General features: G+C 38.0%; 1 pseudogene; it reads left to right on the forward strand.

Moving 5' to 3' along the window:
• Nucleotides 1-1693: 1693 nt before the first annotated feature.
• LOC119511184 overlaps nucleotides 1694-23844 on the forward strand; it is a 35552-nt pseudogene continuing 13401 nt past the window's right edge.

Raw genomic sequence — 23844 nt, forward strand, 5'->3', positions numbered from 1 at the left:
AAGTTTTGTTCATCCATAACTCTTCATTAAATAATTAAACCCATGACATCTGAACCAAGGCATAATCAGCAGATACCTGAAAACTGATGCACAAGGAAGATCATATTGATTAATTTATTTGAAATTTGCTATTTGACATTTAATTATGAAAAGTTTAAATAAATTGAAATGTTCAAGGAATTGTGCAATAATCATATTATCCATCACCTACACACTCTACTGAACATATGAATGTATTTGTTTTATTGCATTTCTATCTATCCATTTCTCTCTCCACCCACTTGATTGGAATTTATTGCTGAACTAAAGTGAGTTACCTTCATTAAAATGTTGAGAATAAAAACAACAGGAACTAGAAATATGCTTCTTTCTACAGCCAGACTAAAACAAATGGCAAGGTTTCACAACTCCTAGAAGGTAATAAGATGCGCCATGCTTTTCAAAATTAGTAAGTTAACCTTTTTTTTAAACCTCTTTGACAGTCTCAATATTGATTATAACTCTCTTAAAAGATGAAGAATATCTAGAATTTGTATAGTTGAATTATATTGTAAAATTAAGTTTAGCAGTCATAGCAGAACACGCATATGTGCCTTATTTTTATAACTTGGGAATACAACTAATTAATTACATATTCTGTATTCCATAAAAATTATATCCCAAAATATTCTTGTATGAACTGAAAATATCATATTCCAAATGACATATTTTGACACTTATGCAACTCAAATTTGGGTGAACTAATCTTCTGGCAAAGCCTTTCTCTGCCAGTTTCAAGTCCAAAGGAATCTTTCTGTTCAACTATTGTCCTGCAACCCTTTGAAAAGTGAACTGTTAATGAAAATGTCAAGGCCACTTTGTTAAGACATGTAGTTGACCGTGGCATGCAACGCCTTGCAGTTGAATATATCAAACAACAATAACAATAACAAAAACAGCTTTGCAGCCTCTTGTTACTTTCTTTGGGATTCAAACATCCAAGGGAATTTTTCATTTTAATTAAAACTTTGTGCACACAGTTTTCATACAACATTTATATGCAAGTCGTGTCCCTCTACAAATAAAATCCTCTGGGGGCTGAACTCTTTGTCCAACCAGCATCAATTTCATGGAGTCCATCCTTCTCTCACTCACTCAAGTGCCCTGGGGATCTTGCTTCCTCCCTGCCTTACTCTCTCAGTCAGGCCCTTCTGTAGCAAAGAATAGCCTCTGTTTCTCCAGAAAATGCTCATCCAACATATTCTCCCTTTAAAATTCCCTGCAGGGGGGAAATAGTCTGGGGGTAGTGGAAATAATACAAACACTTCAATTAGTAATAAGAAGAATGTCCACAGCATGCCTGCAGTTAGTGCCAGGCACTGTTCAAGGTGCAGGGATAGCAGTGGAGCAAGATGCATCCCTTATCTATATGGAGCTCACACTCAAGTGGAGAGAGACAATGAAAGTGTAAAAAAATGGTTAAGAGAATTTCCTATGCCGACAAATGCAGTGATGAACTCAGAGCAAACGTGATAGAGGACCATGAGTGGGAGCTCTTCAGGGAGGCAGGTAAGGCCTCTCTGAGTGGGTAACTCGGGATTTTAGTGAATCATGAGAAATGCTCAGTCATCGGCCCATCTGGGGGAAGCGGTTAAGGATAAGATGGCAATGAAGGATCCAGTACGCAGAATGGAGAGGTGGCCTTTGATCGAACATGGACACTTACTTCACTGTAACAGGAGGAAAGGTGGGTATGAGCACAGGTTCTGGCTGTTTAAGGGATTGGATTGTGTAACAACAAAAGAGCTCTGGGTGAAGCATGAGGGGGCTCAACATCTGACAGTAAGGGGAGTCGAGGTATTGGAGATTTGAGAAGAGAGAGAAAGAAAAGTGACAGGGCAGGGTGGTAGGATTGTATGATTTTGTTGCATGTCTGATTCATACTTGTGGTCTTAAATTTGAGATGCATCCAATTATCCTGATTGTGTGACTTTTCTCAGACAATTTTCAGCTGCAGTGATGAGGGCATGGAGTAAGTAGATATCTGGGAATTCCAGGCAAGTGTGACTGTGGGAAAAAGAACCAACAGAAAAAGAGAGGGTTTGCAAGGGAGTGGTTATAGAACTAGGTCATGGAATCTAAGTTGGGTGAGGAGGGGAAGAAGAACGCATGAGGGGTAATAAAGAGTAAAGAGTGGCAGAATGAATAGCCAGGAGAGCTCAATATTGGTGGAGATTTATTAGAGGGTGGGAACTAGCATAAGTTAGCTGAAATAAGAGGAAAGTGATGTTTAGACATTGGACACTTAAAACTGAGATTTTATAGGTGGCAACAACAATGATAATACTATCATAATAGTAATAATAATACTAATAGTAACTGCTATGGAGTGCTTGCTATGTGCCAGGCAAAGCACTAAGGGTTTACATTCATGAAGTTACTCAAACTGTGTAAAACCTCTCTCAGTTAAGAATCACAGATATGTCCATTTTACAAACAAACAAATAAACCAGTAACAAACAAACAAAAACTGCAGAATGAGACATTAAGTAACTTGTCAAAGTCACATATAGAGAAAGTGACTGGGCCAGGTTACAAAACAATAACCAAAAATCAAGAGGGTGACAATGTGAGTGGGTGGCTAGGATGGGGTGAGAGAGATTATTGGAGCAAAGGAAGACATGGACAGGAAAACAAGGATAAATCACCTGCCTGGGGATTATGAAAGAAATAGTAGTTGGAAAGGAAGAGACTCAGCCAGATACTGAAAATCATCAATACTGAGCACAAGTAACCAGAAGCTGACAAATGATAACAACAGAGGGGTAATGTGGAAACTTCTTATTTTGTGTGCTTCAAAGATCTGGGGGCTTTGGAGGAAGAAGGGGAAAAGGTTTAGAAGTAGCAATGAGGATCAAGGAAAACCTAGGCCACCTCCAGGGTCTTAAGTATTCAGAGGAGAGGGAGCACTTGAAAAGGCCATGGAAGAAGCAGGGACCTCAGGGGACATCAAGGTTTGGGTTCATGCAAGAAAGTGAAGAGGCTGTTCAGAGAAGAGTTTGAGGACACTGGGGAGTTCCAGAGCATCAAAGAAAGGTGTGGGTGGGTGGAGAGAGAAGATGGGGTCAGACCTGGGGAAGTCCAGATGTATGTGGCACTGGTGGGGGTGTCTCTGTGGTGATGAATGACCTGAAGCTGGGGTGTGCGCTGTGATGGGACGGAATTCAGCCTCTTGGATGGAGACAAGGGGACAAGTCTTGCTCAAGGATTGAATCCTGAGATTGAATCTCAGCCTCACCACTGACTGAGTGGTTGACTTTGAGCAAGACATTTAAGCTCAGTTTTCTCATGTATACAGTGTTTAGTAATACCTATATTTTATGAGTGTGATTCAGAAGAGAGATAATATATGTAAAGTAATCAGCACAGATTAGGTGCTCCAAAAGAATTCATTATGAGGTTGGTGACGATAAGTTGTGAGATAGTACTATCAAATATCTTCAGAATTTCCTTATTTTATACTATACTTCTTGCTATATTTCTAGACTATAGTCTTGCTGCTATGCACTTCTTTGAGGAAACAAACTGAGATAGGAAATGAAGAAAGTACTGGGAGCCTTGAAACACATTTCCTCCATCAACCTGCACAGTCCAAACCCAAGGGAAGGTATAGCAGACATGCCCTGGATAGTCCCACGAAAAGGGCAGTGGAGGTGATGGAGGGGCAGAGCCCAGGCCCTGTAGCTAGCGGTGGGCCCCGACCTACAGACTGAAGGGGTGCAGTTGCCCTTTATCCACATGGAGACCCATGGCCTAGCTGGGCCTTTGGGGAGACACCAGACCCTTTATATGTAGTAGGTACCAGAGGAAGGGGGGATGGTGGGATAGCATAGCTCTCTGGGAATGAGCCCTTTCCTGCTTTATTGCTAGCCTTTTTTTCTGCTGTGACCCTCCCACCAGTTTTTGGCTTCCTCCTGAGGTAGAGCTTGCAGGCAAAGTGATAGAAGATGAGGTAGGACAAGATGCCACTCCTTTTCTTTGCACTCCTCTCTCCCCCAGACTATCCTCCAGTCTTCTAATAGACACTCCTCAAGCATTGTCTCTTAAAGGATGTAAATGGTACTCCAGCCATCCTTAGTCTTTATATCCTTTTTGGAAGATGGCACAGTATAAATAATAAACAGTTATAATACAAAATAAATAAATAAAGTGCACATGAGACGATGGTATGGCCATTCTAAGGGACAGAACACAGATGAACAGATCTAGGAAAGCGCTTGATCAGAGATCAGAGGGAACTTTATCAAAAAGAGAAAAACTGCATTGCACCAACTGCATGGCACATTAAGCCTGAAGCTCTCAGCTACAAAGATGTTAAAAAAGAGTAAGCAAAAGATATGCAGCACTCAAAGGATGAATTACACCCAGTGTTACCATGGTCTTGCTTTTCCTCTTTCCTTGTGCCAAGAGGACAAGCACTGAAGAGAGACAGGCCCAGCCTGCACCCTTGTTCATATCCCTCACACGTGGGCTTTTTTTCCTATGCCATCAATTAGCAGTCAGAGAATAATTGTTCCTTCAGGAAAATTATCAATATTAGTGCTAATATTCAGGAGGTTATCGATATTGTTGCTAATTTTTATTTAGCCTATACAGAGCATTTTCGCATACACTACCTGAATCTCCCATTAAGCATGATGCTGATAATAGTTTAAGTGACAGTAACAGAAGTAGAAAGATACTGGGACTTAAAAGCAGAATATCATGGTTTAAATTCTGGCTTTGCCATTTAGGTGGTTGTTAACCTTGGGAATATTCCTTAACTCCGCTGTGCTCCAGTTTCTGTGAAAGAGGAATAATTATCTGCCTCAAGGGCTGTTGTAAGTATTAACAGAGGTAACGGATAAGAGAATATCTACACATTTCCTTTTCATAATAGGTGTTTGAAATGTTTATTCTTTATACATACATCTCTAGATGTATACATACATATATAATGAAGACAAATTGTTGAGTGTAAAAAATAGTGAGTAATAACTGAAATCACCTAAGCTCAATGATTTCACCTAAACCTAAAGTGATGGCTGACAAATAGAAGTAGTATTTTCTCCTCCAGGGGTATACTGATATTAGTTTATTTGAATATATAAAATAACATATGGAACAGGGGTTAAAGAAAAATATTTATACAAGACAAAAAAAGTGAAAGCAAACCAATAAGTTAGTGTGAAGGGGATGGAAGTGTAGACCTGAAATCCCAGAAAATAAGGAAAGAAATAAATAAAGAAAATCTTAATCCTGGGAAAGTTCATGAAGAAACAGTATTAATGGCAAAAGAAAGAAAGAAAGGAAAGAAATGCATACTGCAGAAAGAGAGACCACAAAGCAGCCTGGCACAATGAAAGGAGAAAGCATGTCTAAGAGAAATGGAATTAAGCCAGTGAAAACAGAACTCATGAAAGAAAAACTACTGGAACAGAATAAATGGGTAAGAATAGGAAGACCAGCAAAGCCTGTTCAAAACCAGGATTAGAAGTAACACTATTATCACTAACACAAGAAAATTCTCTAAAAGTAGAAAATCAAAGAGTTAAAAAAAAATCTTAGGCTTTAAAAGGTTGTGATTTTTCAGAAATGATCTTGAGTCCCACTCAACAGTATCATACCTGGAAGAAAAGTTGAGGTTCATCCACAAACACTGTTCCTACTTGATGTTTGATTCTCCTGAGGTCAGAGTCTCATCAACTGTTCAATTTTAGTTTGATAATTTGGATGTTATTAGAGTGCTGTTAATTCATTTAGACCAAGCTTGCATGTTCTTACTTAACATATCTGCCAATGATTTCAGGAGTCCTTGACTGCCAAGAAGAGATGCCAGCACATTTTTCCCTGGCTTGGCTTTTCCTGAATTTATCCCCTTTCATAGACATAAAGCTGGGATGGAGCCAAGCATGTCAGATATTTGCATCCCTTTGCTCTCTCCATGCAATATTTAATCACTGGACATAGTTCAATCACTAGATGAACTTACTGTGACCAAGATGCAGAGATGGATGGCTGCTCCAAAGGGCAGTGTTTTGAAACCGTTTGTTATGTGATGTCAGAAAGCACTTGGACTAATGACAGATTCTTAGGAGGACATTCGCTCTGGACTCTTTCATAGCTCTTCCCCTAATTCGTACTTATCTTTCAAGTCTAAATTTAAATATCACTTCATCTGAGAAGGCTTTTCTGAACCTCCTAGGCCAGGAGAGGCCCACCTGTTTTATGCTTCCTTAGCACCCTGTATTCTTATATAAATCACGTCATTCTTGTAATTATCTATTCAACGTAGATCTTCCCAGCCCAATTATAGGATATATAATTACAGAGACTGTGACTTGTTCAATGCTGAAATCTCAGTACCTAGCACATCTACCTGATAGATGGTCATCCCTTAATAAATATTTGTTTAATGAATTAATGAGTAAATGAGTGAGTATACAAATGTATAGCACCTAAAGAAAGATTTGATAATGAATGGAATCTGAAGAGAAATTTTACAGTGGTGATAATCCCAAGGGAAGTCTCACAGGTCCTTTAATCACTCCCTAAGAATGCTGTGAGGCTGATGAGGTTGACAAGAGCAATTCACTCTTGCACCCCATTTTTATGTGGATCACAGACTTTCTACCTTTGTGACAAGGAAAGTGTTCATTTCGCAGAATTCATGTTAGTTTATTAGGATATTTTATGACTGAAAAGCTACATATAAGCATTTTTATTGGACTTCATATCAGCTCCTCAGGAATGGGTTTCTCAGTTTCTAAATTTAGTTAAATGTCAGGTCTGGTATGTTTCCCTCCAATTAGTATAGTCAAGAGGAGAGGCTGAATTTTCAGAAAATATGATGGATCCTGAGGACCTTTCAGGTTGACAGAAAGGGTCGAGTTGTAAGAGCCTTAGATAAAGCCAGAGTTTATTCAATGGAACTCCTTTCAACTCAAATGGAGAAGAAAATTGAAGAGATTGACAAGAGCCATTGTTATCATCCAAACCAGCCAGCCAATTTTATTGCCTACAAATCTTGGCAGTTGCCAGAATATGCATTCAAGAATAAAGATCTGAATATCTGTTGGAAATCATTTAATGGCTCCCTCACTCTTGCTGAACGACGTCCTTAGCACATATACAAGATCTTCCCCATATACCTGCAGTCTACCTCCCCATTCTCATGATCAGCCAATTGCACCCTGTACTCTGGTCCTGCTAGATCAATACCATATGCACTTCTTTATTTTGGGTCTTTGCAAGAGCTCTTCATTCTTCCTAGAAGTTTCTTATGCAGCCACCTGTGTTTTCCAGAGAAACTCGTACTCATCCTTTAAGACTCGGAAAGAATACTTAGGTGCTGAGGAAATGACCATTATAGGAATATTGGAGAAGGACAATTTAAAATTGGTTTATAAACATTTTAGTTTCCAGATGCTAAAACAAATACTGTACAGTAGGATGGCTTAAACAATGGGAATTTATTGATCCAGGGTTTTGAAACTAGGAGTAGTTCAAAATCAAGGCATCAGCAAGGCAAAGCTTTCTTCCTGAAGACTGTGGTGTTCTGGGCTGGCTTCTGGGATCCTTGAAGTTCCTTGGCTTTTCTGTCACATGGCAATGCCTGAGACAGTGTCCTCTTTCTCTTCTACTTCTGTTGACTTCCAGCTTCTGGGTGTTGCCTGTGGCTACTCTCTCCCTCTGACTTTCACTCTCCTTACAGAGGACTCCAGTAATTAGAAAGCGCTCATCCTGATTGAGTTGGGCCACCACCTTGGTGAAAGTAACGTCTTTAAGTGATTCTATTTACAGTGGGTCCACAGACACATAACCAGGGCTTGGGACCTGATCATGCCTTTGTGGGGAACACGATTCAATCCCCAGCAGTCCTCCCCTTGGGCCAGCAAAAGACATGTTCTTCCCACATGCCAGATACGTTCATTCCATCTCAACATCCCCAAAGCCTTAAACCATTAACAATGCTATGTACAAAGTCTCTTCAAAATCGGTTATGGGTGTGGTCTGTCCCGGGGCACAATTCCTCTGTCTGACGCACCTGTGAAACCTAGAATACAAGTTATCTGCTTACAATATACAAAGGTAGTACAAGAATGATAAAATATGTGGCACATTATCAGAGAGACCAGAAGGCACTTCAGAGGGATAATCAAGTCAGTAAGGAGATAAGAACCAACAAGTATCATGAAGAAAGAGGGGAAAGAGGTCACAGTAAATGCCCAACTAGAGAGATATTCTGGCTTAGTGACCAGACTTCTCAACGAAAAGAAATAGAAAAAGACTTAACCCACCAGTGAGGGACAGATACCTAATATAGGTCTTTCTCGGTACTCTGAAAGTAATGTCTTGAGGAACTTGTCTTTTCTGTGAAAAAATTTTGCCTCTTAATTCCTTAAAAGTCAACTGCAACTTTCTAGGATGGAGATAATTACTACTAATAGTGAATCATCAAGCACATAAGAATTTCTGGATTTAAATGTAAGGCCTCTAGATTACTCCATGGAAATACAAGGCAGCACCTGAAAACAGTTGTGATGTCTGTGTACTCTCCTCACCGCTCTCTTGCCAACTGCACAAAAACATTGAAGGCCAATCCTGTGGGTTGAAAGTCTTTGGCGAAAGCTAGACTGAGAGAGGTTCCCATCTCCAAGGCTAAAATGAATTGTTTTCACATGAAATTCCATTGAGGGAATAATTAAAGCAATTTCTAGGAGGAAGACTTTTTCCAAAATAAGGTACTATTTCTTCTTTGGGGGATTTTCTACTCTTAAAATCACAGGCATATACAAAAAGTCCTATGTATCGTTACTTGTTGGTGCCTTGAATAAAATGAACAAAGGCAGAGATAATTTTTACAAGGCAAAATTTCCATTCCATTTCTTTCCAGACAGGCTTTGACTAAAAACATGAATCATGAAGACACCAACTTCAGTTTTCTAAACTTTGGAATTTAAAATAAACAACCCAGTCTCCTCTCTGTCTCTCTTTTTACCCTTTTACTGAGGAAAGTTAAGTAGCACATTCTTTCCCACTAAACCAGAAGCAACATAACAAGAAATTCTACTGACAGTTTTTAAATAAATTACTGAATACAGAAATAAAAATAACAGTCCCTCGGCTCAGCCAACCAATCGAATGTGTTGCATGCTTAAATTGCAGGCATGGCCAAATCCCAGATTTTAAAAGAAATAATATTTAGATGTTATTAGAATTTCCATTTCATAAAGTAAATCCATTGAATGGTCTATTTTCTTCAGGAACTGAACATTTTCTACATACTCATTACTACATATGTGTCTGGGGCTAGGCTCTCATCACTTCTTGCCTAAATTATTGCCTTTTCATTCCACTCTTCACTCTTACCTCTAACCTTTCTTCACTTCCACTCTTAATCTGATTAATCAGTGCTGAGCAATGGCTATCTACTTTCAATTGCATCATGCCTGGATGTAAAGCTTCTTCATACTCTGGGCCTCCCCAAGCTATTGAACACCTTCCACTTCTCTCCAGGCTCACACCTTCCTGCCCCCATCTCACTGTTCTTCCAAACCTCCACTCCCGTCACTCTTGCTCATGCCATTCCCCGAACCACCGATGCCATAAGGCTCAGCTCCTGCCCCGCCCCTGTCCAGAAGCCTTCCCCAGGGAAAGAGCTGATGCTTCCCACTTGCCAGATACGTTCATTCCATTTCAACATCCCCAAAGCCTTAAACCATTTGAGTAACAATTGCTCCTTTTCCTTACTTCTTTGCAATTGTTATGCATCCTTTTCTCTTCTATTTTACTCAATGACAGTACTTTCATTTTTCTTCTAGTCATTTTATGCTTACGTTTGTCACCCTAGCTAAGTTTGAAAAGCCCTGTTGACTTAAACATTTCTTTTGTCATCCCTGATACTAGACAAATGGTAAGTGTTTTATAAATGTAAACTGATGATTGACTTGGGTTCAGCTTATGTCCCCAACACCCTTATATTTCATTATTCTCAGGCTTCACTGAACTTCCAGCAGGTAGTGACATAGACTAATCTAATTTTTCTCATCTCCTTTTTCGTATCATTCTCTAAAGCAAGTTTTAGTAATACAGATCAGTAAAAAAAAGAGCACAGCAATTCCCAACAGCAATATGGAGGAGGAGATGAAGCCTCTATATTCAATATCCCAGAGGATAATTCAGAAAGGTTGATATGTAACAACAAAATCTTCATCATTAGAACATTTTCTCTTTGGAGTAGAGATTTCAACCTCCAACCTGTATACAGTGGTTTGTGTGCTCACATAATCTTGCTCCACCCTCTCTCCCCGCCCTGCTCCTTCCTCTTGCTTGGCATCCTGTGTCCCCCCATCAAGGCTGACTGGTTTGTACACTTCTTTGCTACTTTTCAGGAGCTCTACATCTAGCATCCTCTGACCTCTCAGGGCTTTTGGGGAATCACGCAAGTGCTCACAAAGTGCACGCACAGAGGCCTTGGAGGGACTGTTTTCACTGTGGGATTAGCAGAAAGTCAAGCATGGTGCCAAATGACAACTAGTTAAGCCTTCCCACTCAGCCAACTTTGACACTTTTGATAAAGGAGAATATTTTGGATCTAGATTTTCCAATTCATTTCTGGCTAACTTGGATTCTGTCAGATAATTGTGTAAATATCAATTTGACCTTGGTTGGGTGGCACAGTGTTGTATACAGAAAGATTTGAGTCTGGTACCAATTCTCATCTCCCTTCCCCAAATCCCATCATTTCATTTATCCATTTGTCGTCTATATTATTTTATCCATGTGCCAAGGTCATCTTGATATCATCATTTTCCTCCATTCTCACTAGATTGTTAATTCTCCTAGAGAACTAAAGGAAGAGATTGCATCTTTCTCTGAGAAAAATGCTCTCTCACCTGGCCCTCCAAAAAAAACCCCATAGTAGTGGTCTGTCTTAGTTTCTTAGGGCTGTCATAACAAAGTACCACAAACTGTGTGGCTTAAAACAACAAAATTTGTTATCTCACTGTTCTAGTGGCCAAAAGTCTGAGTTCAGGTGCCAGCAGAGCCTTGCCCCCTCTGAAGTCTGTGGAGTTCTGGTGGTTCTTTGGCTTGTGGCATAACTCAATCTGTCTCCATCACAGGGCTGTCTTCTTTTTCTGTCTGACTGTGTTTGAATTTCCTCTCCTTAAGAGGATAACAGTCATTTGGAATAAGGCCTACCCTAAAGCAGTTTGGCCTCCTTTTAACTAGTCACACCTTCAAAGATCCTATTTCCAAATAAGGGCACATTCACAAGGGTAGGAGTTAGGACCTGAAAATATCTTTACGGAGGGACATGATTCAATCCACACCATCTGTACAAACTCTGACCATCCCTACCCCATTCAAACCTGCTTTATCACCTGCTTCCATCTTCCAAACAGCTCCTGAATCCAAAACTTTTCCAGGAAACTTTAGGCCAAATAAAAGATAAGTGATCACTCTCATGCAATCCCGTTCTGAATCAAAATGGGTTAGCCTTCCTTTATATGCATTCTATAAAATGTTCTTTTGCTTAAATATAATTTAAGTATAGCATTTCTTTCTTTTGCTTAGTGATCTGTTCATGGGATTTACAATGATCTCCTCTGTTTCAACATCGTCTCCCTGTTTTAGGTTATCAATATTCTCAATAGCGGGAAGAAATACTTTAAGGTATCTTTGAAAACTGCTAAGTGCCAGGCACTGCGTTAGGTGCTTTTTCATGATTCATTGCATTTCACTTTCTTAAAAGGGGTCAATGTCCATTCCTCTCTCTCTCTCTCTGTTTTTTATATGAGTAGTTGTAGGCTTACAGAAAAATCATGCAGAAAGTACAGTGTTCCCATGTACCCCCCATCACACCCACAACATGCCCTATTATTAACGTTTTACATTACTGTGTTATAATGAAAAAATATTATTATGATTATGCAGTTAACTTTAGCCCACTGTTTGCATTAGGGTTCACTCTCTGTGTTGTTTACTTCAATGGGAATTTTTGTGCGTAGTAACTTAAATACAACCTACAATTTCCCTTTTTATCCCTTTCCAAATGTACAACTCAGTGGCCTTAATTACATTTGTAAAGTTTTGCCTCCATCACTGTCACCCATTGCCAAAACTTTTCCATCACCCCAAACAGAAACTCCATACCAATTAAACCTTACCTCCTCTTTCCTCTCCCCCATTCAGTCCCCGATAACCTATATTCTAGTTTCTAACTTTATGAATTTTCATATTTGGCTTATTTCATATAAGTGAGATCATACAGTATTTGTCCTTTGTGTCTGGCTTATTTCACTCAGCCTCATGTCTTCAAGGTTCATCCATGTGGTGGCATGTATCAGAACTTCATTCCTTTTTATAGCCAAATAATATTCCATTATATGTGTATATGACATTTTGTTCATGCATTCATTTGCTAATGGTCAATTGGGTTGCTTCCACCTTTTGGCAAATGCGAATAATGCTGCCACAAACATCAGTGTGCAAGTATCTGTTCAAGTCCCTGTTTTCAATTCTTTTGGGTATATACCAGGAAGCAGTGGATTGCCAGATCGTATGGTAATTTTATATTTAACTTTCTGAGGAATTGCCAAACTGTTTTCTGTCATGGATGTACCATTTTACATTCCTATCAACAATGTATGAGTGTCCCTTTTCCCCCACATCCTCTCCATTCCATGTTTTTAAACAGTAGCCATTCTAGCGAATGTGAGATGGTATCTTCTTATGGTTTTGATTTGCATTTCCCTGACGGCTAATATCTTTTCATGTATTTATTAGCCATTTGTTATTTTCTTTGAAGTAATGTCTGTTCAAGTCTTTTGACCATTTTTAAAATTAGGTTGTTTGTCTTTTTGTTGTTGAGTTATAGAAGTTCTTTAAATATTCTTGATATTAAACCCTTATCAGATATATGGTTTCCAAATATTTTCTCCCTTCTGTAGATTGCCTTCTTTTTTGACCATAGCCTCAAGATTTTATTGTCATAATAAAACAAAAGACAATGCTTAGAACTGGATCACTGGGCCTTTCTCTTCTTGTCTCCTCCCAGTTCAAAATGTTTGGATCTCTTAGATCTGCCGTTGGGCTCACCGCATTCAAGCCTCAGCACAATCTTCTTTGTAGTTTTAGCCTTCTTCCAGAAAATCAGCTTAGTCTGCCCACCGTAGCCACTCTGCCTCCTGTCGTAAGGCCTCTCTCTCCGGGCAATGAGAATCTTTGCCCTTCTTGTACTGTGTCATTTGTGGGGCTGGTGTTTGCTGCATGCACTTCTTACAGAAGGTCCTGTGGGTTTTAGGAACGTCACCATGTCTGCTGGAGTGCTGTCAGCACGAAAACAAAAAACTAGATTGCCTTTTTACATTCTTGATAAAGTCCTTTGATGTACACATGACTTTAATTTCAATGAACTCCCATTTATCAATTTTTTCTTTTATTGGTCATGATTTTGGTATAAAGTCTAAGAAACCAGTGTCTAACTCGAGGTCTTGAATATGCTTCCCTATGTTTTCTTCTGGGACTTTTATAGTTTTAGTTCTTACATTTAGGTCTCTGATCCCTTTTGAGTTAATTTTTGTATTGTTGTGAGGTGGTGGGGAGTCCACCTGCATTCTTTTGCAAATGGATATCCAGTTTTCCAGCAGCACTTGTTGACGAGACTTTCCTTTCCCCACTGAGTGAATATTTTTCTTTATGTTGAACAATGTCTAGTAAATCACCCTGGGCAGATGTGTACTCAGTCATCCTTTGGAGGAGAAGGAAGATGATGTGGACATGCTGATTACATACTTTATTAAAGCAATAGTATCAACCATAGCAGCTCAAAATGAGCAACAAATGAAATAGCCTCTCTAGAAATCACAAGCCCGTTTATGTGTCCAGGGCTGTGAATATCCTCTGGACACATTGTTCTTTTGTGACAGGACATATGGGTGACAGAAGCCCCGAGCCCTCATGTTGTTCTGTATCTCACCACCTTCAGCAAAAGTCAAGAGAGGATGAACAGGGCAATAGGCCTCAGTGGCACAGATGTGGGTAACTTCAGAACCCTTCTGCCTTCAGGCTTCAAGATAAACAGAGAAACAGTTTTCCCAAAGGCCTTTCTAAATAAAGTTATTTACATCTTTCTTCACCTTTCAACATGTCTTTCTTTCCTCCTTGACCCCCCCTTCTCCCCTACAACTTTGCCCCGCTCTCTAAAGTTGGCTGTTAAAGATTGAGTCTTGGTTTGGGGCTGGAATCACATCAATCCCAAACACAGCAGGCAGGCTCCAAGCCTGTCTATTTCCAAGGGGAGGCTGTCAGAAGCAAGGCTGCCTCTGTGTAGGAGACTAGCACACCAAGGGAAGCCACATATTTCAGACCCAGAGGGAGAAGACTGCTGGCTCCACGGTGATGGATGATAAGATCCCTCAGTCTGCTAAACAACACTGAGCGATGTGTATCTTGCACCCTGCTGCTTGGAGATGGTACTTTGCACTGTTGGCTGGACTTTGGTTCTCCCCTTTTGTAGACACCAAGTCAGTGATTAATGGTGGGATTGAGGGATTTGAAAGTTATGCAAGTTCTCTTTGGTCTCCAGGGAGACTGGTGCCAGTTCAATTAAATCCACAATGTGACACTGACCCTCTGTTAGGAACTTGTAACAGAGCACCGTATTTAGGAGGAGGGAAGGCACATTACGTCATCTCTAACTTTCAGGATTGCTGTGCAGACTAGAGACACATTAAATTTCATGATATGTGGTTGGCACTCAGTAAAAGGGGGGTTTGAGAATCTGAATGGCATATTTGCCAATTAGGCTTATTCATTAGCTAGATATGGGTAGAAATATTGCCATGTAATAATGGCCCCTATAAAATGTACAGATGGAAGAAGGGATAAAAGTGAACTAATTCTCCCTTCCAAAGCATGTGATCATATATAACTTTTTAAAAACTTATTCCAGATAACTAATGAGTAATTAGATAACTAATGAGTAGATATCATAGGCAAGTGGGGGAAGAGGGCACGACAGAATTACTTACAGCTAACTGGAGTAGTTGGAATCTCTGACTTTGAGGTTGCATAGAAACGGCTTCAGGTCCTGGCTTTGCCACTTACTAGCAATGGGATCTTGTCCAAGTTACTTCACCTTTTGGAGGCTCGGTTTCCTTAACTGTGAAAGGGGAAACAGCAGTACCTCAGAGTACTGTGGTTAGAATAGATGAGACAAATCTTCCAGCTTGCACACTGCCTGCCACACTGGGGTTACTTTGGCAGTAACCCAGCCAAGGGTAAATAAAGAGATAAAGAGACCTGTGTTCAAGAGCTCACTCTGCCACCAGTTTATTGGGTGGTCGCGGGTAATTCACATTCCCTCTTTAGGTGTCAGTTTTTCCTTCTGTAAAATAGGGGAATTAGAACATATGGTGGCATCCTTTTCAACTCCAACATTCTGGGATTCTTCAAGTTCATGTTACTTTCCCTGGAATTCTCCCCTTCAACCAGGTATAGATGAAGTAACTGGAGAAATTGTGGGAAAAGTTTAGAAAACGCAAGATTCACTCATTCCCTGTGACTCTGTGGAATTGACCCTGTTTTCCTGAAGGCGAAGAAAAGATTACAACCTTTCCTAATCTCTACACATTCTGCTGGGTGACCAGGCAAGTATTATTATTATCCTTTGCTGCTTCTTGCATGTTATTAAATAGATGCCAAATACAAGCTGGCATTTCAGAAAAAGACTTTCAGAAATGCAGACTGCTTTGGGATGTAAGATTTTTATGCAAATACAAAACGTCAATGCATTTCAAACTTAAAACACTTCAGTCTCCAGGAGAGGAAGGAGCTTATTTTCAGATGTTCAATTCAGTGCTCATTTAGTATTTAATAGCTGTGTGGCTGCTTAATTAACCCCTCCCTTTCCGTGGAACAGTTGGAAGCTAGTAACCAACTATGAAACGGTCTTCTAGAGGTCTTGCAGTTGGGTTTGATGAGCATAGCGTTAGCTTTTCTATCACTTAGTTTTGAGGAGCACCTCCCATTTAATGATCCCAAGGTGAAACTAATTAGGGGTGTGGAGGATAAGGCCCCAAGCTCTGTGGTTCTACTGATCCACAGCAGCTACAGGAAGCCTTTTCCTCTTCTTCCCCATTGACTCTATGGAAGGGAATTTTATTTATGTTGCCAAATTATCCCCTAAAAAGGGTGCAGCAATTTTTCTCCCTAAAGGTAGGTGAATACTGAGTCCACAAACCTAAAAAAAACCTAATTTTTTTTCTTTAAGGTGGATAGGAAGAATGGAACAAAGATTAAATAGAAAACAGGAAAATTTCTTGTCCTCTATAGATACCAAAAAAAGACTGATGCTCACAAATAATAAGGACAGCTGGACCCAGTGGTGTGTGTGAGTGTGTGTGTGTGTGTAGATGTTTGCTTAAACTCTGAAATTTTGACTTGGGTATAAATTAAGTCCAAATAAAAATGTTCCTGGGATGGACTGGTACTTGAGAACTGGTGTTCTCATTTATTAATAAATTCAACTGCTTTTGAAGTATACATATATTCACTAGAGAAAGAGTGGATAAAATAGAAAAGAAAAAAGAAAAATAAAACAACTAATCCCAACATCCTGAAATAACATTTTTGGTGATAGACTCTGATATCATATATATATGATATATATATATATATATGTTTTCATATTATAGGTAGACTATAATGTACATATTTAATATATATAGTTAAGTTTACATTAATTTTCATATTATAGGTAGACTATAATGTACATATATATATATGTTTTCATATTATAGGTAGACTATAATGTACATATTTAATATATATAGTTAAGTTTACATTATTCTTTGTTGTATTTTGTATTCTGCTCTAAACAATTTAAAAATAAATCATGGACATTTATGAGTTTACATTATTCTTTGTTGTATTTTGTATTCTGCTCTAAACAATTTAAAAATAAATTATGGACATTTATGAGGCCACTGAATATTCTACCAGTACAGGGACTGGCAAACTTTTCTATAAAAGCACATATGGTAATGTTTTTGGCTTTTTGGATCACAAGCTATCTGTAACAACTACTCAACTCTGCCACTGTAGGGAGAAAGCAACCATAGATTATACATAAATGAACCAGCTTGACTGAGTTCCAATAAACTTCATATACAAAAAGAAATGGTGGGCCAGATTTGACACACTGCTACTAGAATATCATTTTCAACGACAGCATAATATTTCATTTTGTGGATGTGCTCAAATAAAAAGAAAAAAACAATCTATTGTTGAATACTAGACTTTTTCAGCATACTAGCAATGTTAATTTTGTAAATAAATCTTTTTGCGTGTTGTGATGGTTAATTTCATGTGTCAACTTGATTAGGTAATGGTGTCCAGTAGTTTGGTCAGCAAGTACTGGCTTGATTGTTACTGTCAGAGTATTTCTTAGATGGATTAGCATCTATAGTCAGTTGATTGCATCTACGGCTGATTGCATCTACAATCAACAAAGTGTTATATAATCAGTTGGAGGTCTAAAAGCAGAAGTGAGGTTTTCAGAAGTCATAAAGATTTCTGCCTCTTCTTCAGTCAGGCAGCTTCTCCTGGGGAATACAACTTCAACTTCATAACGGTTTCCAGCTTGTGGCCTGCTGTACAGAATTCGGATGTGCCAGATTTCAAAATCACCTTTGTCAAAGTTTCTAGTTTGTGGCCTTCCCCAAGGAATTCAGACTTGCTAATCCCCATGGTCATGTGAGCCAATTCCTATAATAAATCTCTAAATTGTGTGTGTGTGTGTATATATATATATATATATAATGTTCATTTATTTATATCCTGTCAGTTTTGTTTCTCTAGAGAACCCTGGCTAATACATGTGTCTATAAGGCTCTTTCCTTAGAAAGGAAAGTGAGCTTTTTGGGGTGAGGGCTGTGCAAAATACTTTTGATACCCTCTGAAAGACCACCCTTAAGAAAGGTTATGGGAAAGGCTATGGCAATTTCCTATCAGAAGAGAGAACAACTGGGTATATGCTTAGGAGTGATAGAACGTGAGCCATTTGAGAAAAGGGAAGAGGTTCACTATGATTAAATCATAGAGTTCTAGGAGGGAAATGGCAATAAAATTCACCAGCTGTCAATTTTGCTGTAAATATTCACCTATTGTGTTTCTTTCTCTACAGGAAGGTTGAAAACTTTATGTTGCCAAATTCATCAGTCTTTTCCTTCATCAATTCAGGTTTTGATGTTATATTCAGAAAATTTTTCAGCCATCAATATTAAAAAATATTCTTTTACATTTTCCTTAAATGGTCTTTCAATTTAGTTTTTGTATTAAAAAGTTTAATGCCACTGCAATTTTCTTTCGTAGTTGGTGTTAGAGTCAAATTATTTTTCTTTCCTTCTTTCTTTTTCTTTCTTTCTTTCTTTCTTTGTTTCTTCCTTCCTTCCTTTTCTTCCTTCCTTCCTTCCTTCCTTTCTTTCTTTCTCTTTCTTTCTTTCTTTCTTTCTTTCTTCTCTCTCTCTTCCCCCCCCACTCTCTCTCCCCCTCTTCCCTCCCTTCCTGTCTCTCTCCCTCCCTTCCTTTCTCCCTTCCTTCCATCTTCTTTCCTTCTTCCTTCCTTCCCTTCTCTTTCTTCCTCTCTCTCCCTTTCTGTTTGCCAGTAATTGTGCAACCAATTATTTAATAATCTATCATTTCTCTACTGATTTAAAATGCCAATGCTATTATTTAACACCTTATTAAATATACATGAGTTTGTTCCTGAGTGATTCCATTCATTTCCACCTGCATCCAAAAAACGCAATATTGGATTCTGTTTTTATAAATATGACTTTATTATGTCTTTTAATACATGTCAATCTTCCTTTTCTTAAGTAATCTTCATTATCATAAGTAATTTATTCTTTCAGAGTTTGAGAAAATTAAGTTTTAAAAAGCCGTGGGGAATTTTATAGTAACTCTATTAATTTATATTTGATTAGGGAAGCACCAACATAGTTCCAATATTAATTCATCATGTCTAGTACATAGTATGTCTCTTCATGTATTAAGATCATCTTTTAGTACCTTGATAATGCTTTATAATAATTTTTTCTAAAAGTTGTTTATGCTTTTTAAGTTTATTCACAAAAATTTTGTATGTTTTACTATTATTGTGAATCACTTCACCTTCCCTTTTAGATTCTTTTTTTTTTTTCAGTGTAGCAGGTATAAAGAAAGAAAAATCACTGAGCTTTTTGCATATTTTCATAATTAACCAACTTAATGAACTCTCTATCCCTTATTTTAATACTTTTTTCTGCTGATTTTCTTGGACACCCTGCTACATTTTGCCTCTTTTTGTATATAAATATTTATCCTCTTCTCTCATCTTACTGTACTGTAGTGCTCTTTCAGAAGACGTTAAAATGGTGATAGCAAGACTTCTTACATCTTTCCTTATATACTTAGATTCCCTCTGTTGACTTTGACATTCACTATGCGGTTGGCTACTATTTGACATAGATATACTCTGTCATGTTAAGGACATATACTGTTAAAAGTTTATGAAGATATTTTTAAAATTATACACGGATGTTGAATTTTATCAAAAGTCTTTTTGCTGTCTTTCAAGGTGAGCATTTGGTTTGTCTGGTTTGATTTATTGATGAGGCAAAAATAATAGATTTCCTAATATTAGGACATGACTAAATTTTTAGATTAAATTACACTTGCATTGTTCATTTATTACAATAGTTAATTCAGATCTTTGTGTCTATGTTCCAATAATATATAGTTCTTAAAAATTGGAGGCTATGTTACAATGCCCTTTGCTTATGCTAATGTCAAGTGAAAGGCAAGTTGCAGGATGATATGTATAGAATGATCCTTTTAAGAAACCCTACACATGCATTTAACTGCTGAAATATAGAAAAAAAAAGGGTGGAAGGGTGCACATCAAACTACTAATTTTGCTTCCTTGTGGGTGGAGAGAATAAAGAAGAAAGTAGAAGGAGGAATCCATTAGATGAACTTCCTCCAGATTGTTTGAGTTGAATAAGTATGTGACATTGTGTATTGTTTCTGTAATAAGAGCGCAAAATACATTTCTTTAAGAAGGATAAAATTAAATAAAATACTCATGACAATTTCAAGTTTCCCTAGAAAAATTCCCCAAATCAGTTACATTCTGGTATTATTTTGCCAAAAATAGTTTGAAAAAAATTTATTTTCCTTTAACCCAACCCTCTGAGATATGTGGTATTTTCTTTATTTCATAAGTGAAAAAAATGAATTATACCCAGTATTTTCACTAATAGGTTCTGTTGCTGGCATTTGCATCCAGGATTTTCCAGATTTCCAAATCCACTTTCTGCCATTCCACACCACCTAGACATTCCTGTTGGGCCCTTTCTGCCATGTGTAAACCAGATTTTTATTTTAACTTTCTATGCCTATTTTGGACTTTCCTGTTCTATGTATCTTTGACACACTGGCCTATTCATTTTCCACCAATCAGTTCAAATACTATTTTATGAGGAGGGAACAGATCGCCATTTTTTGCCTTCAGAATCGATACAGAAGAGAAGGATATTATGTCCACAAAGTAATACTAAATTATACAGGTTTTTTATACTTCTTTTCCTGTTCTCCAAGACAGGAAAGTAACTCTAAAGTTCGAGGGATTCCATTCTTTCCCTCCCGCCCCCTGCTCACTGTGTCTCCCATCCCACACCATCCAAGCCTTTCAGTGTGACCCTCATTAATTGTTCTGACCTCACAAATATCCCTCATTTGTTCCCCAGAGTATTGCCTTAGATCTGTAGATCACTTTGATTGCTTCCACATCTGGGATTCGTCACACGCTTGTGTTAACCATGACCATGTGCACATTTACCCAGCAGGATTTAGGAGACACTCAGTCAGGAAAATCATCCCTACTAAGAACAACATATGGAGAGAATTAAGAGAAGATATTTTCCATTGAGAATCCTTTGGAAATATATTTATGATGTAGAGACAGACAGACGGAAACGCACAGGCAGAAGACGGATACTCTTTCTCTCCTGAGGGCTAAAGAACAGTGCCACTTCTTCAGAAGATTCCTGCATTAATTATGCATGATAAATGCAAATGCATGGCAAGTTCATGAATAAACACAGGGATTTTTCTCACAAAGTCTTGTTTAGAACCAGGCGTCGTCTCCAATAGAAAATTCTCCAAGGATTTTTCTGATAGCATGTGAGTGAACAAATAAAGATTTCATAAAAGAGAGAGGGGACGTGGGCCACGTTTTCCTGAGCTGGATCATTGAACATCTCCAACTATTTTTCCAAAGCTTTGGGTTTGGCAAAAGCCAAAACTGGCTTTGCCAAGCATTTTTCCCTTAATTTTTAAATCCATGTGCATTAAGGGAAATTTAATCCGTATGTTTCTGATTCATTTACACTTAACTCATCAAAATAAATATTGTTTTGTAAGAGTCATTTGGCCTTCAACAAGACTAAGGAGCCCTCTTTGCACCACACAAATGCACACTCCCACACACATGTGAGATCCCATAAATACCCACCACATCCTTGGTTTCCTTAGAATCTAGAGCTATTGTCTGTCCCCACACTCATATCCAAATGACTCTACTTGGTAAATCATGGGCATTTAATGGTGTTTTAGGTCTCCATGTTCCTTCAAAGCAATATATAATAGAAATTTGTGTTAATTTTTAAAAAGTAGATTACAATCACATCAGAGGAGACCAATGAGGATGATGAAGATTTAGAGAAATGTGGACATGAGAAACTCCCCAGAGACTAGAGTTGAGGGAAGTCAAGTAATGCACTTGAAAGCAGAGATTTGGAGAGGTTGTGTTAAGGTTTTGTTTTTTTCCTCCCAAGATAAGTGATTTACTTGAAGCTGTGGGAATGGAAACATTTCAAAAGAGTTCCTGATATTAAGAGTTTGGAAAAATTAGAATATATTATTAAGAGAAGAAGGGAAATATGTGAGACTCCCTAACAATATGTCTCAAAGTGGTAGGACAAATTCAAGGACCTTTGAAGTCTTATAAAATCCTCATCTGACATGTATTTTTAATGAGCCTCATTCACCAAAATGGCAGGTAAGTATTTAGGATGCTAGGGAAGGAGGCAGAAGAGGGCTCAGTTGGTTTTCTAAATGAGGAGAAGGCTTCCCTTTCTTTATACAAGTAACCACTAGAGAATTGTCAAGTTTTGCAAATCTACTTTGGAAGAAACAGGCCATTTGCAAAAACATGTCTGTGACTGGTGACACTACCTTTTACAAAGATATTTGTCTCTTCTATTGTTAACATGACATCATTTGTTTTCCCTCCCTTCTTCATGGTTAATGTTTTTATCTTTTTAGGGAAATGTCAATTATTATTTTCCATAATTTTCTTATTGGTAGCAGGTAGTCTTTCTTTCTGAAGCTGCCATTTTTGTTTGAGAGTTTTTTCGGATTCTAACAGATTTTATTTTTTGAATGTTCGTAAGTTTCCCTAAGTATTTATTTTCAAAATAAATTATGTTGGTTTAATTCTATTTGTATTTCTCTTCCAAAGCTTTGAAACAGAGTACCACATAATGGGCTAATACATTTAATAGCCAATTAGATTAACTATCAAATCTGTTTCAGGAAAAAAAATACTCTAGTAATGGTTTGATTTCACCAAACTACTTTGTGTATTTTGATTTTCTAAAAAATAACAAAACAAAAATCTTATTTCCTGACGCTTAAGTCCTTCAAGTTTTTTTTCCCACTTAATTGAAAACACTATTTTCAAGGGAAATGGAATTAAAGAAAGATGATATTTTCTCATTCAGTGAATACTTGCTCATGTGAACAATGCAGATTCTCTGTCGACACCATTTAACCTATTTTTAGTGTTTGAGGCCTTTATTTTAATCATAGCGATCCAGAAATCCCACTTTTCTTAAAATGAAGACAATAAGAAATTTAAAACATTCACGCTTTGTTTCTCACTTCTTACTTTCACTCATCTCCAAACTGGGATGATTATTTTCTCTATCCCTGCACATGAGATGTCCTCGGATGGTGTAGCTTGGCCATGCTGGTTTCGCAATGCTTTCCCCTCCTTTTCTATCAGCAAATTTTTGCTTAGCTCATAAAGAGCAATTAAAAAGGTCATGCAAGTTCTTTTTTTCTCACCTGCCAGAACAATTCGCTTCTTCTCTCATTATAACAATTATAACATGAGCTGCCATTTACTGAGTGCTCAGCATGTGCCCCTACTTTCTGTTGCTGATAACATTTAAAGCTCACCCTCTAATGAGAGATTCTACTTGTTTGTTGAATAGATCAAAGATGAAACTATTTGAGTCTGTGTCTGTTTCTCCTAATAGATTGGGAACTCTCTGAGATCAGGGTTGATATCTGATTCACAATTTTATACTCTGCCCTACTACCTTGACATACCATGCTAAATACTGACCAAAGACTAATTGAGTTTGTTTGTCAGTATCAAAGTTATAGCAATAAAGCTTTGAGATATCCTTTTTAAGTGGGAAAATGCAGTCATAAGTCAAAGAGATTGATTCAATTTCATACATCTACAACATAGTAAACATTGGGCCCATTGTTTCACTGAAGAAGATCTAATTTATTCACATTTTGCCTAGCTCAATCACTTATTAAGCAAACATTAGTTGAGCACCTATTAAGTGCCAGGTACTGTTCTAGGTGCTAAAGATACAGTAAGAAACACAGCAGAAAAATTCTTTGACCTCATAGATCTTACATTCTATTGAGAGAGTAGACAACAAACTATTAAACAATAAATAAATCCTATATCAG

The sequence above is a fragment of the Choloepus didactylus genome, chromosome 2 (assembly GCF_015220235.1).
Source record: "Choloepus didactylus isolate mChoDid1 chromosome 2, mChoDid1.pri, whole genome shotgun sequence".
Lineage (NCBI taxonomy): Eukaryota > Metazoa > Chordata > Mammalia > Pilosa > Megalonychidae > Choloepus > Choloepus didactylus.